This window comes from Buteo buteo, chromosome 7 (genome assembly GCF_964188355.1).
Source record: "Buteo buteo chromosome 7, bButBut1.hap1.1, whole genome shotgun sequence".
In the NCBI taxonomy this organism is placed as follows: Eukaryota; Metazoa; Chordata; class Aves; order Accipitriformes; family Accipitridae; genus Buteo; species Buteo buteo.
The window spans coordinates 22,121,553-22,146,945 of NC_134177.1; the positions used below are offsets into that span (position 1 = coordinate 22,121,553).

The window sequence follows — 25,393 nt, forward strand, 5'->3', positions numbered from 1 at the left end:
ATAATCAGCAGAAAGGTCAAGAATGGGCACAAAGATCCCATTTGTTGTGACATCTTCCCAAGGTTATAGAGTTTTAACTGCCGCCTTCACACAGAAACTAGAGCTCAGAAAAGCAGGGTGGGTTTTCTGGGAAACATTGTCATCTTACAACTTGAAGCGTTGCTTTAGGATGCTCCCCAAGGAGGAGGGAGAAGACAGTGATACAAAGTCACAAACTGGAACTGAAATCTTTGTTCCAAGGTGTTCCACTTCTACAGCCAGTGCCTTATTTCCCCCCAAAAAACCCCCAAAACCCCAAACAAACAAAAAAAAAAACCCAACAAAAAACCGAACAACTTTATTGTAAGGTAAAATAAGAGGAAATAATAAAATCCCAGTATTTCCAAAAAAACAGAGCTGCTCCTGTGCCTTGGTGGATAGGCAGATGGTACCCATGTTTTCAAAGACAGCAGACTGTGCTGTATAAGTAAAGATGGTTTAATTAGTCTTGATGGCCCAGGTTTAGACTAGTTTTAAAGGGAACTGTAATTGGTATCAAGAATAATGAAATAAAAATCACTTTTCTAGTACAGCAATGACTTGACATATTATTACAACTTTAACAACAGTTTTCTCCCAAATAAGTGAAGTGTTTAATATAATATTCTCAGCTGCTAAGAAGAGGGAAGACTTCTCTCTTGCTACTTCCATGGCACCGGCAAAGCCATGTTACACCCAGCCCTCCTCTCCCTGACCTCTCTCACTTTCCAAGATAAAATTTTAGGTTTCTTGTTAGCTCCACAACTCATATCCCAGAGGCACAAGTAATTTCAATAGTTAAACTTCAGAGACTGAAACCAAGTGTGATGGGTTCACCCTGGCTGGATGCCAGGTGCCCACCAAAGCCGTTCTATCACTCCCCCCTCCTCAGCTGGACAGGGGAGAGAAAAATATAACAAAAAGCCTGCGGGTCAAGATAAGGACAGGAGAGATCATTCACTAATTACCGTCACGGGCAAAACAGACTCAGCTTAGGGAAAATTAGCTCAATTTATTACAAATCAGCCAGAGTAAGGTAATGAGAAATAAAACGAAATCTCAGAACACCTTCCCACCACCCCTCCCTTCTTCCCGGGCACAACTTCATTCCCGGATTTCTCCACCAAGCCCCCCCAGCAGCACAAGGGGGACAGGGATGGCGTTTACGGTCATCACACGTTATTTTCTGCCACTTCACCTCCTCAGGGTGAGGGCTGATCACACTCTTCCCCTGCTCCAGCGTGGGGTCCCACCCACGGGAGACAGTCCTCCATGAACGTCTCCAACGTGGGCCATTCCCATGGGCTGCAGTTCTTCACGAACTGCTCCAGCATGGGTCCTTTCCACGGTGTGCAGTCCTTCAGAAGCACACTGCTCCAGCATGGGTCCCCCACGGGGTCAGAAGTTCTGCCAGAAAACCTGCTCCACGGGCTCCTCTCTCCGCAGATCCACAGGTCCTGCCAGGAACCTGCTCCAGCGCGGGGTTCCCACGGGGTCACAGCCTCCTTTGGGAACCCACCTGCTCCGGCATGGGGTCCTCCCCGGGCTGCAGGTGGAGATCTGCTCCACCGTGGACCTCCCTGGACTGCAGGGGGACAGCCTGCCTCACCAGGGTCTTCACCACGGGCTGCAGGGGAATCTTCGCTCCGGCGCCTGGAGCATCTCCTCCCCCTCCTTCTTCACTGACCTTGGTGTCCACAGGCTTGTTTCTCTTACATGTTCTCACTCCTCTCTCCCGCGGCTGTTTCTCACTGTCCCAACTTTTTTTTTCCTTCTTAAAAATGTTATCACAGAGGCGTTACCACTATCACTGATTGGCTCGGCCTTGGCTGGCGGCGGGTCCGTCTTAGAGCCGGCTGGTATGGGGTCGCTCTCTCTTGAACACAGGGGAAGCTTCCAGCAGCTTCTTACAGAAGCCACCTCTGTAACCCCCCCCCCCCCGCTACCAAAACCTTGCCACATAAAACCAATACGCCAAGCAATCATAGTTACACATCCATAATGGAAATACCACTAGGAAAGCAGGGAAACATGACAGAAACACTGCTGCACTGGAACAGAAAGGCTTCACTTCACTCACACCTGCACCACAAGCCTGGGATATGGGCAACACCTGCAGCTAACTTTCTTTACGAGGCAGAAACACTTTTAGCAGCTGCAACTCAATAACCCGATCACCACTTCTGGGGGGGGATGCCATTCCCAGGCTATGCATTTCTGTTTGTATTACAGCAGACCTGGAGAGCTACTGAGATTTCTTTATCAACTTGCCCTGTCTCCAAAACCCTTAGCAAGCTCTGAACACACATAGCGAAGCTCGTTGCTCTTGTAGCTGAGCCTAAACACATGAGATAGTGCTAGTCTAAAATTCACACCAGATGTTACATGGGGTAACTAAGTCCCAGGCATTTGCTGGGCAGCAGGTTACTTAGCTGCTATCCAGTAGTCAGGCAGGTACATTATCCATTGAATTACTTACATTTAGGATACTCGGCCACCAGCTGTCCCTGCATTATTCTTGGTTTGGTGAATGATGTCCTCTGTTTGCCCAAAGGAAGACGGAAGCCACATTCAATTCCTTCCACATCTCCTGTTTTAAAAAACTGTGTTTTAAACACCCAGTAGTCAAGTGATTAATAGCCTATCAAGAAATATTAATGTTGTAATACTAAAATTAATTCATATTTCCTAAAATATACCATAATTACAGCATTCATATTTCACTAAATGCATTGATAACTGCTAGAACTGCAAGAAACAGCCCTGTTAAAAGATGAAATTACCTTTCCTAACATCTCTAGAAGTATATGATATGTCTACAACATACCCTAGAAATAACCAGTGGTTAAGCACATACAATTGTATCGGTCCTTTTCCCAGAAAATAGTCATTCATTTAAAACCCATAGATATGCACAGCTTCCTTTTCTTTGTGCCACTATGAAAGCACTATATTTTCATTCTATTGTTACAATACCATCATCATCTATAGCTGGTAGCACTGATGTTGTTAATAAGGATTACAGCAATATAGGTTATCCCCATCAGTGCACCCACACTAATAGCTGAGATCAGCATAAATCCCAAGCTGATGTTAAGACTTTAAACGTATCACCATTACCTACCTATCAAATAAGTAAAAGATATCATTTCATTACAATATAATATTGAAAGCTGTAACATTCATACCTAAGAAAATAGAACAAACATCCAAGTATTAACACCCCTGTTTTTGTGAAACATATTTACCTAGATACATTTCAACAGGTCACACCACCTACATCTGGTGGGAAGGAAGCAGAGCAATGACACACCTCCTAAATGCTTTCTGCAGTGCTTTTATACCTTCTGCACATTCCCAGTCACTAACTAATTAATTACAACTCACTGATGCAGGCAATCACTCAAGCACGCACATGAAGACCAGAACCAGGGCTAGAGCTTAGGAGCATCTGGTTCTCAATTATGGGGCTGCTCTGTGAGAGCACAACACTCATCTGCCTGTTATGCATACGGCAGCAGAGACTTATTTATAGTTGCTCCTCAGGAAGCTGTAATTTGTATTAAAATATGTAATGACTGAATTACTCTTCAGTGCCTGTACTTGAGAATAACAAAGTGTTCCCACCAATCCCCATACCATCTAAAGCTGTAGCTAATACCAAGGATTTGTTCAAAAGGCAGTGTAAATTGGAATGAAACCTGACCTTTATACAGCAGAAAACAACTGTTATGGTTTTTTTCAAGGATATTTCACCAATACCACAAAGTGGAATTCTTGTTCATACTGATATACAGGCATCTGCTGAGTATTAATGAGGCACACAACATTAGGCAATGGTCAAATGTAACACAGCAGCTTGAAGTCTTGCTTGAAAAGCAATGTGTAAAAACACAACCACCTTCTTTCACTACTGGTTTGTCCTTCCCTCTCACTCACAAACTGCCTTGAACAAAGTACTAACCAGAGCTATGCTGACTCGGTGCTTTAAAGCACACCTAAAAGTTCTTCCTTGCTTACTCCCCACCAGCTACCCCTCTGCCCCACCCGGCTGTGCATCTTGCACACCTGGCAGTCAATTGCTAATTTCACATAATTAGTCTGTAATCTCTACCAGTTACATTATCACCTGCTCTGCTTGCAAATCCAGGGCCCTCCCACCTTCTCCAATTAGCAGGTTCTTACTTAATCCGTTCTAGCATGGAGTTGGGAAACATGATTTCTATTAAGAAATTAACTCTTTCCTGAAACTCTTTTCAGTTTGTTACATCCAGGTTGTACTTCCAGAAAAAACAACAGACATCCACAGCAAATCCTCACAGTGGGAGATCAAATGTTGCACTCACTTTAGCAAGAAGTGACTCTTGCGCTTTAAGCAGGGATGCACCCTACTCCACTCGTGCATTATAATGCCTAGGCCTTAACAAATACAGTTTTAAAAGGTTCTGTAAATTAAAATTAGATTACATGAAATGTCCTTGTTAACTGGTTTGTAACAGATCTGCGCAACACAGTGTCCCAAGGACATTCAGTTTTCCCCAGCAAAATCCATAAGTGATGTGATTGAATAAAGGGATGATTCCTGTCATAATTTAAAGACTTGAGAGTTTTGCAAAGATGTTTCTTCTACCTAAATCCCCAGAAAGTGTATGATTCATATACAAGTTCAATGGGTGCAATAACAGAAAGCATAGTTATATAAGCCCCCCAAAAATCTGGAGTACAGATTGAGCAAACAGGCTTATTTTACCTAAGAAAAATGACAATGAATGTAAGTCATCAAGTATGTGAAAGCCTGGTGCAAAAAGATAGGAACAGTCTGCCTTGGTCTCAAAGTACACAGAGCAGAGGGCTTAAAATGCAGAAAATAAAGATTTGACTTCAGGAAAAAAAAAAAGCAAAAAGCAACTTTCTGATGGAGAAAGTAGTGAGATACAGGTAGGGAAACCGGGAAGTTTCTGTCATAGGAAGTTTTGGAGAAAGTTTAAAGGAGTGTCAGTCAGGGAAAACCTTGCTTAGAAGAGGATTTATGATCCAGTAGTGGTACAATGCAAACCAAAAGAAATTAGAAGAGGCAGTACAGTGGGTTATGCCAGGAGCCTTGTTACTATAGCTATGGTTCTAAATCCCTTGCCTAGCACAATTTTTGGGATTCCCAGAGAGGTGCAAAACCTTCTGAGAAACTCAAAACAAGTTTGTATCTGATTATTTTCCCTTGCAGTTAATTACAAGGTGTGATGACGGTGGTTTCTCCAGGGCCTTGCAATTTGCACTATTACTCTGGAAAAAGCAGTAATCCTTTCAGAAAGGCTGTTACAGGCTCTACTGAAATTAAAGTGCATCTTTCTATACAGATCATTAGGTGTTTTCCTACTCTGTTCTCCCACAGAAAATAAGAGGGAATATACAATAAAAGGAAAATGTGATCCTGAGGGGAGAACACGTCCGTTAGAAAAGAGAATTACTGAATCTAAAATATGCTAAAATTAAATATGTCACTCTAGATATTCAAACAGAGTTTTTTAAAAAAACACCACAGAAGCAGAAGTTTTTTTCTCTGGTAGATTTTAAGCATGTGACTTAGTAATTTACATCATCAATCAATTTGCAGAGTTCACTCAGAATACATCCCAAGCCCCCTAAACTTTTCACTAGCAAAAGCACAGATATACCCTGTTTTACCTCATTCTCTTGGTTTTATACAGCTGCACTTCCCAGAGTGTCCTGGGTTTGGCTGGGATAGAGTTAATTTTCTTTCTAGTAGCTGGTATAGTGTTATGTTTTGGATTTAGTATGAGAAGAATGTTGATAACACACTGATGTTTTCAGTTGTAATGTTTAGACTAAGTCAAGGATTTTTCAGCTTCTCATGCCTAGCCAGCAAAAAGGTTCTTGGTTGCTGGCTGGGGTTAAACCATGACACAGAGCATCAACAGTTGTAAAATTCAGGTTCTACATAACAAAGACAGACCTTACCTAATTCTAGAAATAATCTGTATTTACAAGATCAAGGATTGTGTAGTTCATGTTGAGTATAGTTTGAATATAATTACAATAAGTAGGATTAGAAAAAAGTAAATCTTTCTGATGGCCCATTTTTGTATTTTGTTTTTTTGATCATGTACCTTAGGTGTCTGTTATGTTCATTTATCTCCAGAAATCTGCTCTGGATGCCTTGATCAGAGCTAGAATGAAAGTTTATGGTGAAATCAAAACTGGAGACAAGTTTTCCCACATTTTAGTCAAAGTTAAGTAACTTTGTCGTTCCTTATAGGTGTGCAAATCCCCTTCTTGCTGAAATAATCCAAGGCCTGTGTCTTGCACATGAAAGCCAAGCAGAACTGGAAACCATCCACTGAGATCACCAAGTCCATATTCCTATTTCCTTCTGGTTTATTCCCTACACTACCATCTCAGATACCATTCTCTTAACTAATGTCAAATATCTTTATGGGCAATTTCCAGATTTTAAAAGTCCTTTATTTTCTGAATTATTACCAATATTGTTCACATATCTCCTAGCTAAATGATTCTTTTACCCATGATTGCTGTTATCTTGTCTTAAACATCAAGGATATAGATACCGAAAGAGAAGTCACAGGCCTGAATCCAACAAGAGGACTGGCATACAATTCTCCTATTATTTAAATGTCCTTAAGAGTTCCTTTTCATCTCAGTATTTAAAAACCATAAAACAAAGATCAAAAAACCCCATTACTGCCATGCACAACTCACTAAAGATATCTTTAATATCAGCATTCCTCTTCTATACCTCGTCAAAACCACTTAGAGAAAATAAGAATGGAAAAAAATATATTCAAAAAGACTGTGAGACTTTGTTGCTGATCCTATTAAGTTGTGAGTTTAGGACTACTTATTCATTTTCATATGGATTGGAGAAAAAAACAGATGCCCCTTACTTTGCAGAAAAAGTAACAGACAGGTGTTGGGAAGTTATTGCCATTATATTTCAAGTACAATCATGAAAAGCATGACAACAGTGACATCTTTGTTTTACTGGGTTACCTCTATCAACTCTCAGGCAAATATGGGAAAACCTGATTTGCAGTCCTGGGTAGAAAATTCCCAAAACTTTTTCCATCCACGGTTGTGAAGTGTTGATGCTGACCCAGGGGCGAGTTCTGAAATCTAGTAGCACTTGTCCAAACAAACACTGCATGCTCACTAGGGCTCTTGTGCACACAAACTATAAATATTACACCCCTGTTACAGATTTCTCATTTGTTCATCTACTTAAACAAGCTTAGGATACATATTTGAACTGAATCAGCTTTCACCCATATTGCAAACTTCCATCACAGTTTATAGTTTTATGGGATAGAATATCACAACATTACTTACTGAATCAATAATATTAATACAAGATAAAACGTATTTTTCTTCAAAAAGAGAACAGCAGCACTCCAGATTACTGAATCAATTTAACTTTCCTGAACTGCATACCAATTTTGTCAACATAGCCTCATGGTAACTTTGTTTCAGTTTTTGTGATTTGTTTTCCTTGTTTCCATGTATTTAGTGCCTGAAAAAAAGGAACACAGTCCACATACTTTCTTTTCTGTCTTAGGGCTTCTTAGCCATTGGAGATGAACCTGAACAGACCCTGATGAAACAAGCTCTCCTCCTCAGTGGTTGCCATGAGTCAGGTCCCCATTTGGTCCACAAGGCTGGAAATTCAGAGTTAGGTCATAATTACCTCCTGAGGCATTGGAACAGGGATTTTAATTTTAGTTTAGAGACATGATCAATTGGACTAAGAACAGTATTTTGTTGCATATTGATGGATGCAGAAATTTTCCTAAAATCATGCAAATACTGTAGCAATAATATTGTTTCCTTTGTTTACATGTAAGTTGTAGAAATCTCTAACAGGTATGTAATTCTCTCATAAATGCCACAGAATTGTTCACAATGACTATAGAGGTATTATAACTTTGTCATAATATTTTTATTTTATTCTAATAAGTTTTCCATATGGCTAACTTGTAATCTTTTCTTACACACAAGAGTAACATCCTACAAATGTATCTGTGGCAATTTTACAAACATAATAATTTTCAATAAAAGTCTTTCCCTGCAAAAAAGTTAAATTCATGCATATAAATGAGTGTGGGGTAAGGACCTGAAGGCCTAACCCTGCCAGATGCTGATTCCAGCAGGAACTTTAGTACTACATTGCTGCTCTCAAGAGAAATTTAAGAGAAAAGTTAATTTCAAGGGTTCAAGTCTATTTTCATAAAAGCCATAGACATTTTTGTAATAAATTTCAGAATTGCATTTTACTTGAACTTTGAATGACAGGTAACAAATGCTTCAGGTTGCATGATATAACACTCACCTGATCTGAGGCAATAAAAAGGAGACAGAAGATGAGGCAACTGTTCTCTCTGATTAATCTACACAGATAAAACCACACATCCTCCCCATGCAAGCTACCTTCACTCCAGTGACTTCAAATACTCTTATTTCTGCCAGTCATGCTTAGTAGTGTTATATTTAACCTGAGTCAAACTATGCAGTTCTATAATAATGCAAAACAAAAAATGCCATTTCTTCCTGCTTCTGGAAGATGTTACAGATCAGGTTTTCTAAAAGGAAGGAAAGGGGGATGAACAGGGCCTTATCCAAAAAGCCCTGCAGTTTTCCTTCTACCTTGGAAAAAGCTGCCTTTATGTTTTCTTAGAGTAGAAGTATGTTAGTTTAACATGATGTCAGTCAAACTCTACAGGTTAAAAGGCCATAGTTTGTTTATCTTCAGTTCTGATATTAACCAGTGAAGAGATTGAAAAGCAGCTATCTAGACTTCAGGGACAGTATTTGAGATATAACAAATGCAGTATATGGAAAATTAAAACACATGCCCTACAATTATTTATTATCTGCCATTTATTTTGACAATACTGTTAAATTGCAAATGGATTAAAGGCATCTATAAATCCTCCTAAAATTTAAAGATTCAGAAGTCCATACCTTAAAGTAGAAAGAGTTTAGTTTTAGCTCCAGCCCTCTCTCATTTTCTAATTTGAGAATTCATTGGAACTGGCTTTGCTAACCACAAAATACAGTAGGAAAATTGTAGACTATGCAAGAAAAATCTGAATCTGATCTGCAAAGGATCAGCATTTTGTCACTAGTTTTTATTATACCATCCATTCTAGACAAATAGTGCATTCATAAATTACTATGTTTTAGAAATACTGGGGGCTAACTTCCCTCCCCTCTCTAGATCAAAAGCATGTGCAGGTGGAGAAAAAAAATATGCTTATGTTGAGTTTGCCATTTCTTCTAATAGTTACCCAGGAAGACTTAGGTTGGTTTTGTGTTGGTTTTTTTTTTTTCCTTTTTCCTTTACGAAATTAACTAGGATTTATGAACTCCTGTTCCAGAGCTCTATGTAAAATCCCATCTTGGTTTTAATCAAGATTACACTGCCAAACTGAATAGGTAGAGTTTACTAGCTCCTCAGCCATGTTACCAACTTTACTGGAGTCAGAGGTAGGTTAAAGATGAAATTATACGAGAGTATATTGGCACAATTACCATCTTTGATCACGTACCTAGGGCCAAATCCACTGTGGATGTAAATCATCAGATCTCTGTGGAAGCCATTTACATTTTCTAGGGCTAAATTAATATTAAGACAGGTTTCTTTTTCAGGTATCAAAAAGGATGGCACCTATATGCTGAGTCCTCCTAGTTTGTCTCAGCTCCCAAACTGGAAGAAAACTATACTAAGTATATTTAACCACAATTATAAAACAGCCTCTAACTTCGCCAACAAATGGCAGTAATTGGAGAATTAAATATATATCAGAGAAGATAGTTATTTCATTATGTAAGACTGTAATAACAGTGCTGTAGATAGAGCTTCAGATTTTAAAATGATATCAAAGTCATGGCAAGGGTTCTGACCTCCCACTCTGATGATTGCAACATAGTACAGTTGAATGTATCCTCTTGAATTTTTAAACAGTCCCCAAACTCCACACAATCAGAAAACTTATATTTGATATACAGGAGTCTGTGTCATGGACCAAAAATTACAGATGCACAGGTGGTTGAAAGCATTGCAGTAAATAATTAAAACAACAAGAACCTTTGGCTATATTCCAGCAATAGTTATGGTGCTGGGCAATGAACACAGAGCTGGTCCAGCAGCTGTGTCACCAAGAACCTCATTCCTGTAATGACCGTGACCATCCATTTCAAAGCATTTGAAGGTTTGCTAAATGTCATATTTCTTTAGTGAGTGACCAAGGTGTTTGCTAAAGTTCACCAAGTGCTTCTGCAGGTTTGGATGAAACTCTCAGACGGAGCTTTACAAAACAGCAAAATTTGCCATTCAGCCATAACTTTGCTAAGGGATCAGCTCTCCAGAGGGCCTGATCAAGTTTTGTGTTGAAGCTGTTTGAAACCTGCTCAGAGGCCAAGCTTCTCTGTCCTAATACAATCTCAAAACCTGAATGCCTTTAAAGGAAAGCCTCTGACATTTTCATAACTTCAACTTTGGGAGGGTGGGGGGAAGCAGCTACCATATTTTAAAACTCCTGAAAACTCAGCTTTCTAGGTCTTGTTGAAAAGTGTCCACATAGAATTTTATGCAATAGTTGTTATGTTATTGACAGCCACTGGGATAAGGGATTTGGGGCCCAAAGGAAAAAGTAAAAGTTATTGACAAAAAATTCCCCCCTTCTTCCTTTCAGATTTAGAGCATTTGATAATTAAGTATTAACTAGTAACTGCATACGACTTTCAATTTTGTTATACAAGTGTTTCGTGACATTTAAAACACATTACAAAGAAAAATAGCAAATCTTTCGAAAAGCAAACTGAACTGAAATCATAGGATTCTTCAAACAAATGTGTCATATACAGCACAGTTTGGAAAATTAAGTATATGACAAAACTAGAACACATAATGGAGTGGGATGTATGGATGGATGGAGCTGAAGCAGAGCTGTGTCAGTATGGAGATGGCAGGCTGGGCCTGGGTTTTTGGCTTAAGATGAGGGGAGCTTCCAGAAAAATAAAATAAAATTCTGTTGGTGGAAAGACAAAGAAGTTAATAAAGCCAGAAAGAAATTAAAACCTGGTCTTTCTTCTTTCTCTACAAAGAAATTTAAGAGATTCATATATGGACTAGAGTAACTATTTCTGACCAAAGTCCCTGCTTTGAATAGCAACACCCATAACTTAACTTGTCCCTCACTTTTGAATTGTCCCCCCACAAAGCTTGTGCCAGGTCTGATACTGGTCGATGCCCCTAGGCCATGACATGATCTGCTGCATTCCACCATGTGGGAAACAACCCATTGCTTCATCTCTGGCCTCTGATCAAGGCTGAGGCTTACAAGGAGGTTGCCATGGTTCATCAGCTGCTCCATGTGCACTCTCCTTCTCTCAAACAATTTTGAGTGGGCCTCACAGCCCCTTTAACAGCAACAGCTGAACTTATCCTGGCTAAGAAAACACATTTATCAACTCGGTTGCCATGCAGAAATTTGTTTGTGAATCCTTAGCTACTGCGATGCTCGGTACCCTGGAATGGAAATGTTACAACTCTAAATTCATTGTAGCGAAGATGAAAGTTTCAGATCAAGAAAACCTTTTCACCATTGATGCTGCTCTATTAACAAAGCTAAATGTTAACCATAACAGTTTGAAAACTAGGGGCCAGCCACATTCAGAGGAAAATGAGTTCACTGACCTGGCTAGTTCATTGAAGCATTTCTTCCCCCTTCATGATGACTATTAGTTTGTTAGTGCCTGAGTTTAGTTGAAACCAGATGTTTCTGATTTTTCTAAGACAACCTCACTGTGATGGCTCTGGCAGCCTTTATTTCCCTTCAGCCCTAGGTGTATGTGCAGTTTGGGAGTCAATTAAGCTACAGATCAGCTAGTAAAATTGTTCATAATTCATGATCTACAGTATTTGCTAAGCATAAGATGACATCACTCATTTGAGACACTGGAGATCACAATGTCTTCCTCAATATCAAACCTCTACTACCTAAGAGCTCTTGACCTTTTTGCTTGTCTGTAGCGGAAGGGGCTGTTGCCTCCTAGAGGGGGCACGTTTCCTACCTGTGAGAGAAACTATGAAGTCAGTTAAACCAGCATAAACCTACCATAATTCCTTTACATTAATAGGACCTTCACATTTACACTATTGTAGCAGAGAGACAGAAATAAGTTAATGACACCTCAAAACTAAGCAAATCAAATGTGTAGCTTTCATTCCCAAATACCAGACTGCATCACACTGGAGGAGACTCTCCTACTCCAACTAGATGCTGCTGGACGTTTTGATGCTTCAGGACAAGACATGAGATAAAGATGTTACATTTTTTTCCTCCTTGTTGCTGTATGCTTGCCTCATGCTGACCAGAGAGGAAATGACAACCAGATGCCCCTGTGACCCACCATTCCCCTGAGGTGACCAATCCAAGTGTAACATGTGGTCACCTTATTTGGGAAAGAGCCAAAGTCTGTTCTCTTTAATTGGCCGAATGGTCCCCTACAGCTGCAACAGATTAGGGACAAATTCTCTTCAAATAAAGCTGTGCTTTCCCCGCCCCCCCCCCCCTACTTTTATCTGAGGGGCGTTGGGAAGAAATCATGCCTGGAGAAACACGTGCACATACACACAAAAGTGAAGTTAATAAAAGTGTCAGATAGGCAAACAAAATACCATTTATTATTAAACAGCAATAAAAGACCACATTGATGTGTATAAGGAATCAGGCAACCAGGGAGCTCAAGAGAGAGGGAGGGTAGTAGTATCTCATGAATCATTACAAAAGTTTGCTCTGATCTTTAATACCAGACTCAGTGACTTTGGGAATGGGGGAAGGGGGCAAACATTTGTAATTTCAAGTCCTAAGCCCTTTCCAACTCTACAGCAATTCATGTCTGAAAGAGAATGAAACTAGCACGGCTAGAACAACAATTTGCTGCAAAGAGAAGCCTAAGCTGTGAGAGCCATCTCACAGGGGACTTTCATTTGGCCTGGTCTGGCCTGGTCTGCCAGTGAGCTCTGTTAGCAGTTATTTTAAAAAATAAAAAGAATAGAATTTTAAAGATAAAGGAATCTTCAGGGCAGAAGCAGGTTGTTCATTTATCTAGAGATCCACTATCTGAGAAACTTCTGATGGAAGGGCTATATTTAGCAGCCACTCAGCTGGCAAATAAGTGCTCTGCTATTCATTATAATCTCAAATTTTCATGAAACAAAGCTCATTTTCTTAGACTTTGCAGAAGCTGTATGCTTATGTAGGGCGGGGGTTTTTTCCATCTCTGACACTTCTTACTGTGTTTTTCTTTCATTGCTTGGTCTTCATCTTGGGTGTGGAAGTTAACTCTTTAGAAGACATATGTAGAACATACTAAGGACATACCTTGGGGGAAGGAGTTGCCAAGAGTTCTGTACCAACAGTTCTGGAGCCCCAGACACCAAACTGTTTTTGCTGCATAGACTCCTTTGGATCATCACAAAAAGCTTGTAAGTTTTTGGAGATCTGTTCATGAAGTCTGATGTAACATAAAGGTCATTGTTTCTACTTAAGGCTAAGGAAAGGTTATCTTCCTTTACCGATGGCCTATTAGGAAATGGAGTGCAACACCAATGCAGGGTGTGAGAATGACTGTATATCTAACATTCATTCTACTCCTTTTGGAAGAAAGTAAGATACATTACTCTTGCCACATGCACTGTTGTATTTAGTTAGGAAAAACTTTTTTATTAAATTTAGAGACTGATTTGATAACCCAGTGCCATCCAGGCACATTTTTTTTATAGTCATTACTTTAAATATATCCACATACTATACGATCAAAATAGTTATACAATTATAGCAAACATTCCAACTGAATTTTTCTGGATATCTTCCACACCTACTTCATGGAGTAGAGCCCTTGAAGACAGGATCATTCATTCGTAAGAAATAACTCAGCTGGAGCTGTTGCTGTGCCTTAAATAATCATATATTAAAAAATAAATAAATCTGCAGATAGGTCTGTTATTCATTTAACTGAAAGGAGGAATCTTAGTAAGAAGTTGAAAACTCTGAAGTTGAGAACAAATACTTGTATGTGGGTCAGCAATATGAATATGTTCAGCTCCTAGTAAGATTTGAAAGTGCTCAGAGCTATGGACTTTGCTTGAAGACCTTTTCTACCCTCAAAAGATTAGACAGAATGAGAAATCTCCTCTTGCTTTGGGGTATCAGAGTGTTTAATCCTCCCAATTCTTATTAATTATCTGATTTGTTCATTACCCCCAAAAAAATCTTTTGAGGAGGAAGGGAATCAAAGAACATCAAAGGATGAAATAAGTCATTGTGGAGATATTTTAGAAGATTTGAAATACTTTCAAGAAACCCCTCTAGTTGTCTCTGTCCACACACAGAGGTATTTTATTTTCCCTTCACTGCATTAACTGGTTTTGCATGTATCCATTACAAGTACAAATATATATATACTAATAAACATTTTGAATTGTTTCCTCCATTTATTTTAGAACAATGCAGTTTCCTCAGCCTGAGAATTCATAGGTATTTACTGTGTATTCATCGCATAAAAAAACAAATGTAATGTGTTGTATCACTAAATAAGCCTTTTCCACAGGCAGAAAAATGGTTTTACACCACTTTTCAAATAGGATACCAAAGGGGTGGGAATGGGATGAGCCCAGCACAAGCTCACATCATTCCCAGGTTGCTATCATTCCCTAAGCAGGCAGAGGAACAAAAAGGGCACTCTGTGCCAGAAACATTTGCCTCAATGATTCAAACATGGTGAGACCCTTTGGACAAAACCCATAGGCTCATGCTGATGTTTTCTTGTACTCAGCTAAACTTGAAGTATTTTACAGTGGGAACAATTACACTGAGGAATTCTTTGGTGGACACCTGTTTATCAAATCCACCATCTTTCCTCCACTGTTACCAAGCAGAACGTGTTCACATAGGCATTTATCTCATTAAAATGTTAATTATATTCACTCTATATGCCTATCAGCATTTTGTCAAATGCAGGACTGCATCATCCAGAAGCAAACCATCAAAGGCAAAAGCAAAATTCACAAATGTGTACAATGCAGAAGGGTTTTTCCCTTCCTACTCCTGGTCTTAGTGTACAGAACTGTTTGCAAAATCCAATTTGAAACATGAGCAATTGAAAATCTGACTTTAAAGCTGCTTTGACAAACCTATTTCATACTGGTGTATAATCACAGTTTTTACAAAAGATTACATGATAACACACTATCAGTTTATCGTTTCATTACACATCATAAATATATATCTCAAGTTTTTCCCATGTTGATATCCAAGTTGAATAACAAAAAATAGTGTAGCTTTGTGCTAACCCTTGTCTTTTTTTTTTTTTTTTTCCCCCTGTCCTGCAGCCCTGGCCACAAAATTCACACTGTTCTGGTGTGACATTGATTGGATCAATTTGGTCAAGCCACAGGACCACAGAAGAAACAGCAGACTCCATCTGCTTTGTGCTCTCAGGAGGCAGTACAAGTTTCATGCATGCCTTCACTCCACCTGCAGCAGCCGTGTTTCTGCAGTCAGAGAGGCGAGGCTGACATCCTCCCCGTGACATATGCTATGTCTATTTTTCATACCTCATTCCTACCCCCTCACCTTGTCTGGAGTTTTTTCAATACTTTTGTGTCACAGTACCATACAGAATGACTGTATGTTTTTTGTTTTTTCTTTTTAAGTCCAGAACAGCAAGAGCTTTTCTACAAATGGTTATCTTGGACACATATGATTCTTGACCCATTTTTTATTACAAATAAAATCAATTTTATGCAAATGCAATCTCACATTGAAAACACAATACATTTATATTTTTGGATTCTTTGAATGTAAAAATAGCAAACTTTTTGCTGATGTTATTGTACAAAATACACTTTGGGGAGCAATTCATTTCGAATAATTCAGAGCATGTGAAAACTGACCTGTATTTGTGGATGAGATTCTAGTTCTAACTATTGGTATCTTTATTTTTAAATATTTTTTAAAACATATTTTTATAAAACTGCTGCTATTTTAATACTGGGTACAAGTACTGTGCAGAGATGGATTTGTGATGCTTTTTGGCTGGTTAAGTCCATACTTAAAAATTTGGCTCTGCAGTGCTGCATGTTAAGGTGCCTGTCTTAATAAATTGATAAATACGCTACCACAGTTATCAATACAGTCCTTACATTGCTATCAATGATATCCAGTCTGTGAAATTCCTGAGATGTTTCCAGCCTGCCTCATTCGATGGGCACTGTTAATAATAATTCTACTGTGAAAAAACGGGGTTTGGTCCTGCCACCACTCAGTTCCATGCTAGCTGTGCAATCCCTTTCAGCAGAAGTCACACAGGACTTAGCCATGCAGCCTGAGCTTCAAGTCAAAGGCAGCTCCATATTTCATTTTAGTATACACAGAATTGGTCATCATTGTTTTCTGGATAGACCCAGCCATGCAGACAGGTTCCTCAGCAGATTAGGGGTGTCAGCATGGGCAGCTATGAGGTAAGGGTTATCTACTTCATTCCTCAGAATGAGGGATAAGCCAATAACCATTTGTTATAGCACAGATTTCATAGAGCAAGCTGCTCATTGCAATTGTTCTTACAAAAGCATCACAAAGCAAGACAGCATATAACTGAGGATAACTAGTGCTTTGTAGAAAAGTATGGGAAATCTGAGCAAATCCAACAGGCCAAAACCTATACCAGAACTCATACAATTATTTCATGCCTTCTCAAAAAACTAGTGAATTCTGCCCAGTTCTGCTTACTCTTACCAGTGTCATATGCTGTAAGACCCATCCTTCAAGCAGGTTACTGTATCAATGTGGTTTCTCACAGAAAATGTGACAAAAATCTCTCTATAGAATGTCATTACTTTTTGCAGATTCACCAGTCTATAACACTATATGGCCATGAAGTTTTGCAGTGAACTCCAGATCAATTGCAGCTCTTGACATCTAACTTGAATGCTAGAGAATATACTTTTTCGTTTGATTCATATCTGTTACCTGCTAAATAGATCAATAAGGCTTTTTTTTCTTTTTTTCAGTGAGAGAGGGTCTACACTTGACATCTTTTAAAGCTGGGCAGACAGTTTCATTCAAACTGCAATGCTCAGCAACCTCTGATATTCTAGCAGTATCCAGCTGCTCTTCTATTGTTAAGGGATGGTTCAAATCTCTATTATAAACCCTTCTTTTTTTTTTTTAAATGAGTTTAAAATGCAGCTGTAAAAATTGCTTTGGGATGAACCTTGGCATGCTGAGCTGACTGCTAGCCTCTCTTTCTCTCATCTGCCCCCCACGCCTCTTTAAAATTTGAATTTAGATTTATTCTGCCTGGAGATAGAGGAAGGAGAGCAAGTAATAAAAATAACCTATTCCAAAACTAATAGGCATACACCAAGCCATCAGATATCAGGTATCTGGCTTCACTGTATATTAAAAACCCATATTATATAACATCTATTTGCAAGTGTCAGACCCCAAAATCTTCACAGCATTAAAAGAAAAGATGTAACAGGTAAGTTGATGTTAAAGGTCATACATCTGAAAAAATCCTCCATCATCCAGCCAGGATTCTCCTTCAGGCCACCTCTACAGTAGTCCATGGAACCACTCTAGGGACTGAGGAGGTAATCAGGACTGAAAAGTACTGTATCAGTGTACTTTAATCTATTGCTTTTATCAGCTGCATATCAATACAATTATGTATACCGTACATGTTATGTTTCAATAGATCAGAACATGCCATCATATGACTGTTTCAGTGTCCCTGCTTCCTCAACAGTGAGTTTATTCTCCACAGTAATGCAAAACAGAGCTTTTAAGAGGTAGGCAGTTAATTGTCATGGATATATTTTAGAAAAAGGATAATAATATGTGCTGTCAGTGTGATGTATTCTCAATGGCTACAGTGCTGATATAATCAGCAAACTACATACAGTTCAGAGTTAGCCTTCACTAGCGCTGGAAGTAATTAGCTATCAAATTGATCTCCAACTATTAGAGCCCATGGACAGGATGCCTTCTGTCAAGTACACAGCTATTCCAGGAGCCTTCCTTTATGCCTGAAGCATTAGAATGCACTGGAAAGGACCGTCAGCTTTAATCCAGAATTTCCATGCTTTTCTAGATTTAATTAAGATTGTGCTTGGTCTGAAGAGAAATGCAAAGTTTTGTACTTGCTATTCACACCCATATTTGTTAGCACCTATTAGGATTATGAGTATCAAATAACAAATGCTAAATGGTGATATCTTAAGTCTTAAAACTTTCATAGAAAAAAAATGCCTTGTTTTGTTTCTGAAAGAAAATTCTAGAAGTTGTATTTGCCACTGTTTGAGACCTCCAAGGATGTTCTGAAATTTCAAAGCAAGTAGCTGTTTTCACCTGACACACACACATATTACATACCTCAGGAAAAGAAGCTCTTTGTGAAACTTCCTTAGAAGCAGGTGGCATGGTGTCCTCTCTCTGACAGCAGCAGCATGGTTTACATCAGGGTGATACAGGTAACAAATACAACAGGCAATTGTAAAATAGTCTGTCAAACAACAAATTCAATCATAATCAGCATATGCTTTGTCACAGACGGATCTCAAGCCCTTTGTCTCACCTATCATATCTCTGTTCACTGATAAAAATGATTTGGCCTTTTACAAACTATTACTATGCTCTGCCTTGAATGATAGCTTGCAGCAGTGAGTTTCACAAGTTAATTTAAGAAGACATACTTCATTTCATATATCACCATTTTGCACACATTAAAGAAAACCAGAAGCATTCTCAGTAATGTTCACTTCACATTTCTTCATAAATAGATATATAAATCTGTTCATATCACTTCAACCACTCTTGTTTAGCAGACTTAATCATTCCCTTCCTTCTTTGTGTGTATAACTCTTCACATCTTTCATCATTATTTACTCCTAAACTTCAAAGTTATATTTTTAAAACATATTTTCTTTCTTAGAGAATTTTCTTGTAACTTGTTCTTATGTGATGGAAATATCAGTATTTTGCTAATAGAAGTTAAATGCTGAAGTATCAAAGTTAATGAAATGACAGTCCTACAGTGAAGTAACTCCTTAATTGTTTTTTTAACTGTTTCTGTACTCTTTATTAAGTTATTCTGAGCTATGCAATTGAACTTATGTCTTACATCAAGGGTCCAGAGAACTATGATATTGTGGTGCTTTTGCTATGAAAATCTTATCCCAGAATTTTAATGGCCTGAAGGGATAGCAAAATATTCCCACTCCATTTCAGGGAGCGAATCTAGGACAAATTCCAGTGGCTTTCATCTTCTATGTAAAATATATAAACTGTGGAATCCAGGAAATATAGTGTTTTATGTTCTGTGCAAAGGAAAAAGACTACAGTGCTGCAGCATGGCAGCAGCCAGAGCTGCATGCAGTGCATACTAAAATCAGCTGCAAGGGCATCTCTGCTTTTCTTTTTGTGCTAGAACGTATGAACAATGCACTCTATTGCGAAGCCCCAAGATGAAAGTTATAGTTAAAAAAAGGGGGAAACCATTACTTCAAACTCGGTGAAAATATATAATATATGTATATATATTTAGTTGATAAAGTAATAATGTGAAAGCTTATAAATGACCACAGTGGATTTATGTAAAACTTAGCAGCCTTTGAGCCAAAGCTTTGCAGAATAGATATTCCTCAGAGCAGTAATATAGCATGACAAGAAACACAAGAAGCTGAAGATGATAATTGAGTTCACTTTAACTTTCCATTAGGAAGCTTGGGTCAGGTACTACAATCTAAAGGCTTGCCACTATTTGGGTTGAATGAAGTGTTCCTTACAGCTGTAATCATGATGTACAACACAATTTTGGCCATGGACATTTCCTCTCCATCAGAAATCCATCCATAGCTACAGTTGGAACCCATGTGCATGAGAGGATTGATTTCTTGACATTTTGTCAGTGCCACTTCTCCCTGCATGACTGCTGATCTGATTAGAAAAAGAAATTTGCCTTGGTGGAAGGCATGTGTTCCATTTCCTGCCCCTGGCAGTGACCCGCTCCACAGGGTTCCACCAGCAGCTCGTGTTCAGCAAGTCCCTCCTCCACCTTGCCCTCACCCAGAGCAGAGAAAGAGGAAGAAAAAGTTGTTAAAAAAAAAATAAATAAATAAAAATAAAAAGAGAGAGAGGGAGAGCAAGGGAAATTCAAGTAAACAGCCTAAGAAATTAATAGAGAGTGAGAATAAATGCCTATCCCTAATCCCTTTTCACTTTTTTTTTTTAGAGCAGAGCAGATTAGGTTAGCCTGATTTTAACACTTTTTGGTGCAGAATGGCATATAACAACAAAATTTAAATGGCAGGAGAGAGAGGAGCTCCCACACTAAAATTTTAGCAACATTGTGAATAGAAAGCAACACTTTCTCAGAGTTTGGTTATTGTGCATTTTAAGTGATACTATCTCAATTTCACTTGCTGAGTGGCTGTAGACCAGCCTGCAGAAAACTGGAATGAGCCTCCAAGCAACTGCCCCAATGACAGTTATCATAAAGCTAGGAAAGCAAAGCCACTTCCAAGCTAGCCCTCATTAATTGTTCCCACACCATCTTTGCTGCTTAACACAAGCTGTTGGAACCAGCAGCTTATTCCATTATGTTCTGAGAGTACAAATTAACCCTCAAAAAGAAAGACACTGAGAATAGTAAAAGATGGAAGAGGAGGAGGGAAAGAAAAGAGGGAAACAGGGACTGAGAGACAAGGAGGGCCTTGAATTAGCTGGATTTACCATTCAGTCTTGTATTCTTTAAAATAAGTGCCCATATTCATTGCTATGAAGAAAGGGAAAAGGAGGACATGGCATAAAAACATCATCTAACTTAATGGGTTTTTTTCAGAGGTGTTTTTAATTAAAATGAAAAAAAGCAGCAACTTTGTTACACTTGTACATTCATATGTTTAAAATCTGCTTTGTATTAGTACAGAAGATTTAGAAGTTTTTTGTATAAACAGGCATTAAACAGAAGTCTAAGAACTTGTAAATTTTTGATGGCAGGAGGACACAGCAGATGACAGGTGTCCTAAAATGTTCTTCCAGTCCAAAGATGTAACTCATTTAAAGCCAATCTGTAGGTTTCTGAAACAGAGAACCATTGGGCTGGATTCTGATATATTAGACACCTCTTTCATGGGATCTAGGCTTTGTAACTAGAGATATACTGTTCTGGAGAGCATTCCCAGGCAGGTGTCTGAGACTGAGCAAAACACAGTATTTGGAGCTATAAAGGTCTAATTCATATCTTGAAAAGAGACACAGGGTTTATTATCCACAGGTTTATTTAGCCTTTAATGTACGTTATTGGCAGGATTCTCTGCCTGAGCTAAATATATCAGATGTATCTGAGATCAAGGCTACAATGCTTTGTTCAGTCAGAGAATGAACAAAAAACCAACAGCAACTACAACAAGAGGAATCACATCACATAATCTGCTTATAAGTAGTAACAACTTTCATGGAAGTGAGAGGGGAAGTTCTCTGCACCATCAGATCACAAAACAAATTACAAAATCCCAAATGAACACCCACTGGAACATAAAGTTAAGAGAGAATACTGTTCTGAATTCATCCCCAAAACCCAATTCCATCATTAGTCTCCATCTCCCATTACAGGTTTCCTCAGGTGTGGCAAATTGGATGGGGTCCACAAGAGCTGAAAACAAGGCCGAGAATACCAACCCTTTTCATTTAAAATGAAAATATTTTTACTTATAGTCAAGTCTGGACTGAATGCAAAAGGTGGAAGTTTTCATACCTCATTGTGAATGCAATGAGCCTTGTAAATCCATCTTTAGCCTGGCAAGAAAAGGGGGGCGGGGCGGAGGAGGAAAAAATATTGTTCATCAAGCTAAGGTCAGAACAATACAGCATTAATAAATAAAAGGAAATGCATTTGCTTGAGCTGCACTCTGAACAAAAGAAGATGCCAAGGCTGTTATGTTACGTCACAACTCAATGACTTGCATGCATTGACTTGCTGGTTTCAGTCCAGTTCCTAGAGGAGAGTTGTTTTGTTTGGTGGACACCTACTGCCAACAGCAACATCAGGAGCTTTGAGTGGATGGAAAGGCTACGCTTTCTCCATCTCAGAGATGACCCTTTTCATTATATTTGAAGGACACAGATGAGGTACTTTAAGTAAACTTTTGCATTTATTTATTCTATAGCGAAGTCAATATTTGTAGCTTCTGATACTTTTCATGAATATTTAATCACTTTGAGAAGAAGACTATTTATATAGAACTATATATGAAAATTAAGGGAGCCACTAATGAGTAACTGAAACAAGATTACATGTCCATAATTTGGAAGCAATGATCATGCTGAATTAAAATAATTCTAACTGGTTTAAAGACTTTCAGAATGAATGGCAAATTGATAATAAGCAATTTCGCTTTGATAGCATTACAATGCCAGGGATTCTTTCAAATCAATTCCTACTTCCCCCACAAAAGAGGTTTGCAGATAGTAATTGCAGAAAACACATCTTTACTGTCAGAGCAGATCAGCTTTTGTCTCTGAAATTGGATCGACTCACCTTCTTCAATTGCTATTTTCCATTGAACTATAAAGCAGTGCAAGTGTTACATAGCTGCATGGTGGGATTGTACCGGGGCCCCTGGGAAGAAACAATGGGACTGCTGTACAATCTGTGCACACAAGGTGCACAATACATGATCTGGAACCCTGTTGCTCTTAAGGACAATGCTGACTGAACCAGGTATTATTTTAGACAAGCCTGGAAAATAAGCCAAAAGTAAACCAGCTTTTATCCATGGAGGTCAAAAGCTTAACAGACAGTGTTATCCTTCAGCATGACTCCTAAAGAAGCAAGACTATAATATCACTATCAATCTGTCAGGCATCTTATTGCTTTCCAAACCACATTTGTTAGAGACTGAAGTTTTCCAGGGGTGAATCCTTTAAAAGCTCTCACACAGCCCTTCATATGCTAACACTAACCATGCAATATCACCAGCACTGTCTTTGGTGCAATGATAGCAATATATCATTTGTGACTTAAGAAGCTGTTGTATGTCAGAGAGGAGGCAACACAAGTTATGTCACGTAAGAAGGCAACATTAGCAGCTAAATAAGAGTAAAAGCAAATAGCAAAAGGCATCAAGAGAGAAAGAATAAGCAATAGTAAGCACCACAGAGGAAAGAGCATGGCCAAAACAAGTTTCTGGTGACTACATGGGCACATGAATATTTCCAAGATTACAGCAGGAGCCCTCCTACATTTACCAAAAATCGACAGCAGATCTTTTTCCCATACGTCTCTTTGCATTTGAGAGAAATCAAAACGCTTAAAATCAGGTACTTCACAATCTTTCAGATCCCTGGGGGGGTTGAATGATCCAAGATCATGGCAAGTACAGAGTTCAATGTACAAAACAGGAAATCAAGAGCTGTCATTATTTCACTACCTCTTAAACATAAGTGTGAGTCAGCTTCTCAGCGCACTAAGTGACTGCACCAGCTGCTAGCTTGAAAGGGTGCTGGCTTTGCAGAAAGAGAAAACACCAATTGCATATAATGTTTTGGGATTTTGACTGAAAGCTAGGAATGCCAATGAAGCTTTTGGGACATACTACAATATGGCTGCTAATGTGAACCTCTCACGTCCACCTTTGGCACTGAATGTTTTGCAGTAATGTGGGAGCTGATCTATCCCACCTAGACCATTAGTGATTTCTTCTCATCACCAGCTATGCAGGTTGGCCATGACTGAAACTCTGCCCAGATACTCCTTATACACAGTTCTCTGTTTACAGCATTTACAAAAAGACTAGTTTCACCCATAATCCTCTGAGTTCTTGCTTCCTACAGATTTCCGTAAGTGCTGCAGCAAAGGAAGTTTCCTTTAAACTGGTCTTCATGAATGACCCAAACAAGCCTTTAGTGGTTACTATGCCATGCTGTTCACAGACAGTCCCACTCCAGCTGAACTGCTCACAAGTGTGTTCCTCTGCACTGCAGTTTCAGCAACTTTACTGCAGCATAAATCACACATCCCCAGCAGCCACTCTTCATGAAAGGAAAGGCAATTGATTAGAACAACATAATGAAAATGATATTGGACACCAAAGACCGAGAGAACTTCCTGAGTTCTATGTAGGGCCATCAGTGGGAGGTCTTATGGTCTGGTAAGGGGAATCACTGCTCTCCAAGATCATGTGTTGCTAAATCATCACCTAATACAAACTGTAAATATTTTCCTAGAATGACAAGTGATTGAGGAGACAAAGTAGCTGCTCAGACAACTGCTTCAGCACTCTGATATCATCTCTCTGTTCAATTCCTGAGTTTGTGGATCTTGTGGCATGTCTAGCAACAACACTACTCAGGCTTTGCTCTTCTACTACAAGATGAACAAGGAACATCATTTACGAAAGTCAGATTATTAAAACCACTTTTTATTCCTTTCAAATTGAAAGGTGGTTTGTCAAGGGCAATGTGATAGAATGAGAGGAATGGATATGTAGTAATGAACACTGAGCACTCCCACCCGACAGCAATGCAGGAAGAGTTTGTGGCTGGTGAGTTTAGGGGGATAAGTTGTTTTTCTGTAGGTTCCATTTGCCTTGAAGGGAGCAAAATAAGCCTCATACATTGCAGATTCTAGCACAACTTAAATAACAGTGCTGCATGGGGCAGAATGTTTTGGTTTAGTAATATAAATATTTTTCTGACAGCAAAAAATCCCTGGAAGATTCTGGCCATCTCTGCTCATGACTTTCATCCCTTCCACATAAAGTTTAGGCTAAGCAAAATATTGAAGATTTGTGTTTCACTGCTGAAATGAATAACACTTATTAAATGCACTTCACCATGCTTTCCCACTATTGGGCTTGGCAACAGCAGAGAGGCATACTGAAGATCCCTACACTAATTAAGTGCACAGTGAAGATTTCTCAAAGTGAGAAGAGAATGAGGAGCCCAAAATACAGCACTTAACCGACAGTGGTGCTCAGTAAGTTAACTGCAGTTCTCTCCCAGCTATACCACTGACTTACCATGCGTGGTTGAGCTGGTTAACTCTTCACTCTCCCTTTTCTGTCTTGTCAATTTATATTGTCATGCTTTGGGCCACCAACTCCTGCATTCTGTGACGGCGTAACTATAGACAAGATCAGTCAGGGCCTGTTGTTGGTACTGTAATAGATACAATAGGTAATAAAGACTTTGCAGGCTACAGGTAAGCATGGATGGTACAGGAAAGAGTAAATGATGCACAAAAAGGAATTCTCTTCCTTAGAAGTCTGTCTGGT

The 25,393-nt window shown here is 39.0% G+C and overlaps 1 long non-coding RNA gene across 2 annotated transcripts in view; it reads right to left on the reverse strand.

Annotated features, from left to right (window-relative positions):
- Positions 1-995: 995 nt before the first annotated feature.
- LOC142032791 (uncharacterized) overlaps positions 996-25,393 on the reverse strand; it is a 35,333-nt gene continuing 10,935 nt past the window's right edge. The window contains exons 2-6 of one of the 2 annotated variants that reach the window (XR_012650992.1): positions 25,139-25,277; positions 18,492-18,621; positions 7,590-7,706; positions 2,498-2,608; positions 996-1,894 (exon numbers count right to left, since the gene is read on the reverse strand). This is a non-coding gene — a long non-coding RNA (uncharacterized LOC142032791). The remainder of the gene's footprint in view (positions 1,895-2,497; positions 2,609-7,589; positions 7,707-18,491; positions 18,622-25,138; positions 25,278-25,393) is intronic. The other variant, XR_012650991.1, reaches the window with a different exon arrangement.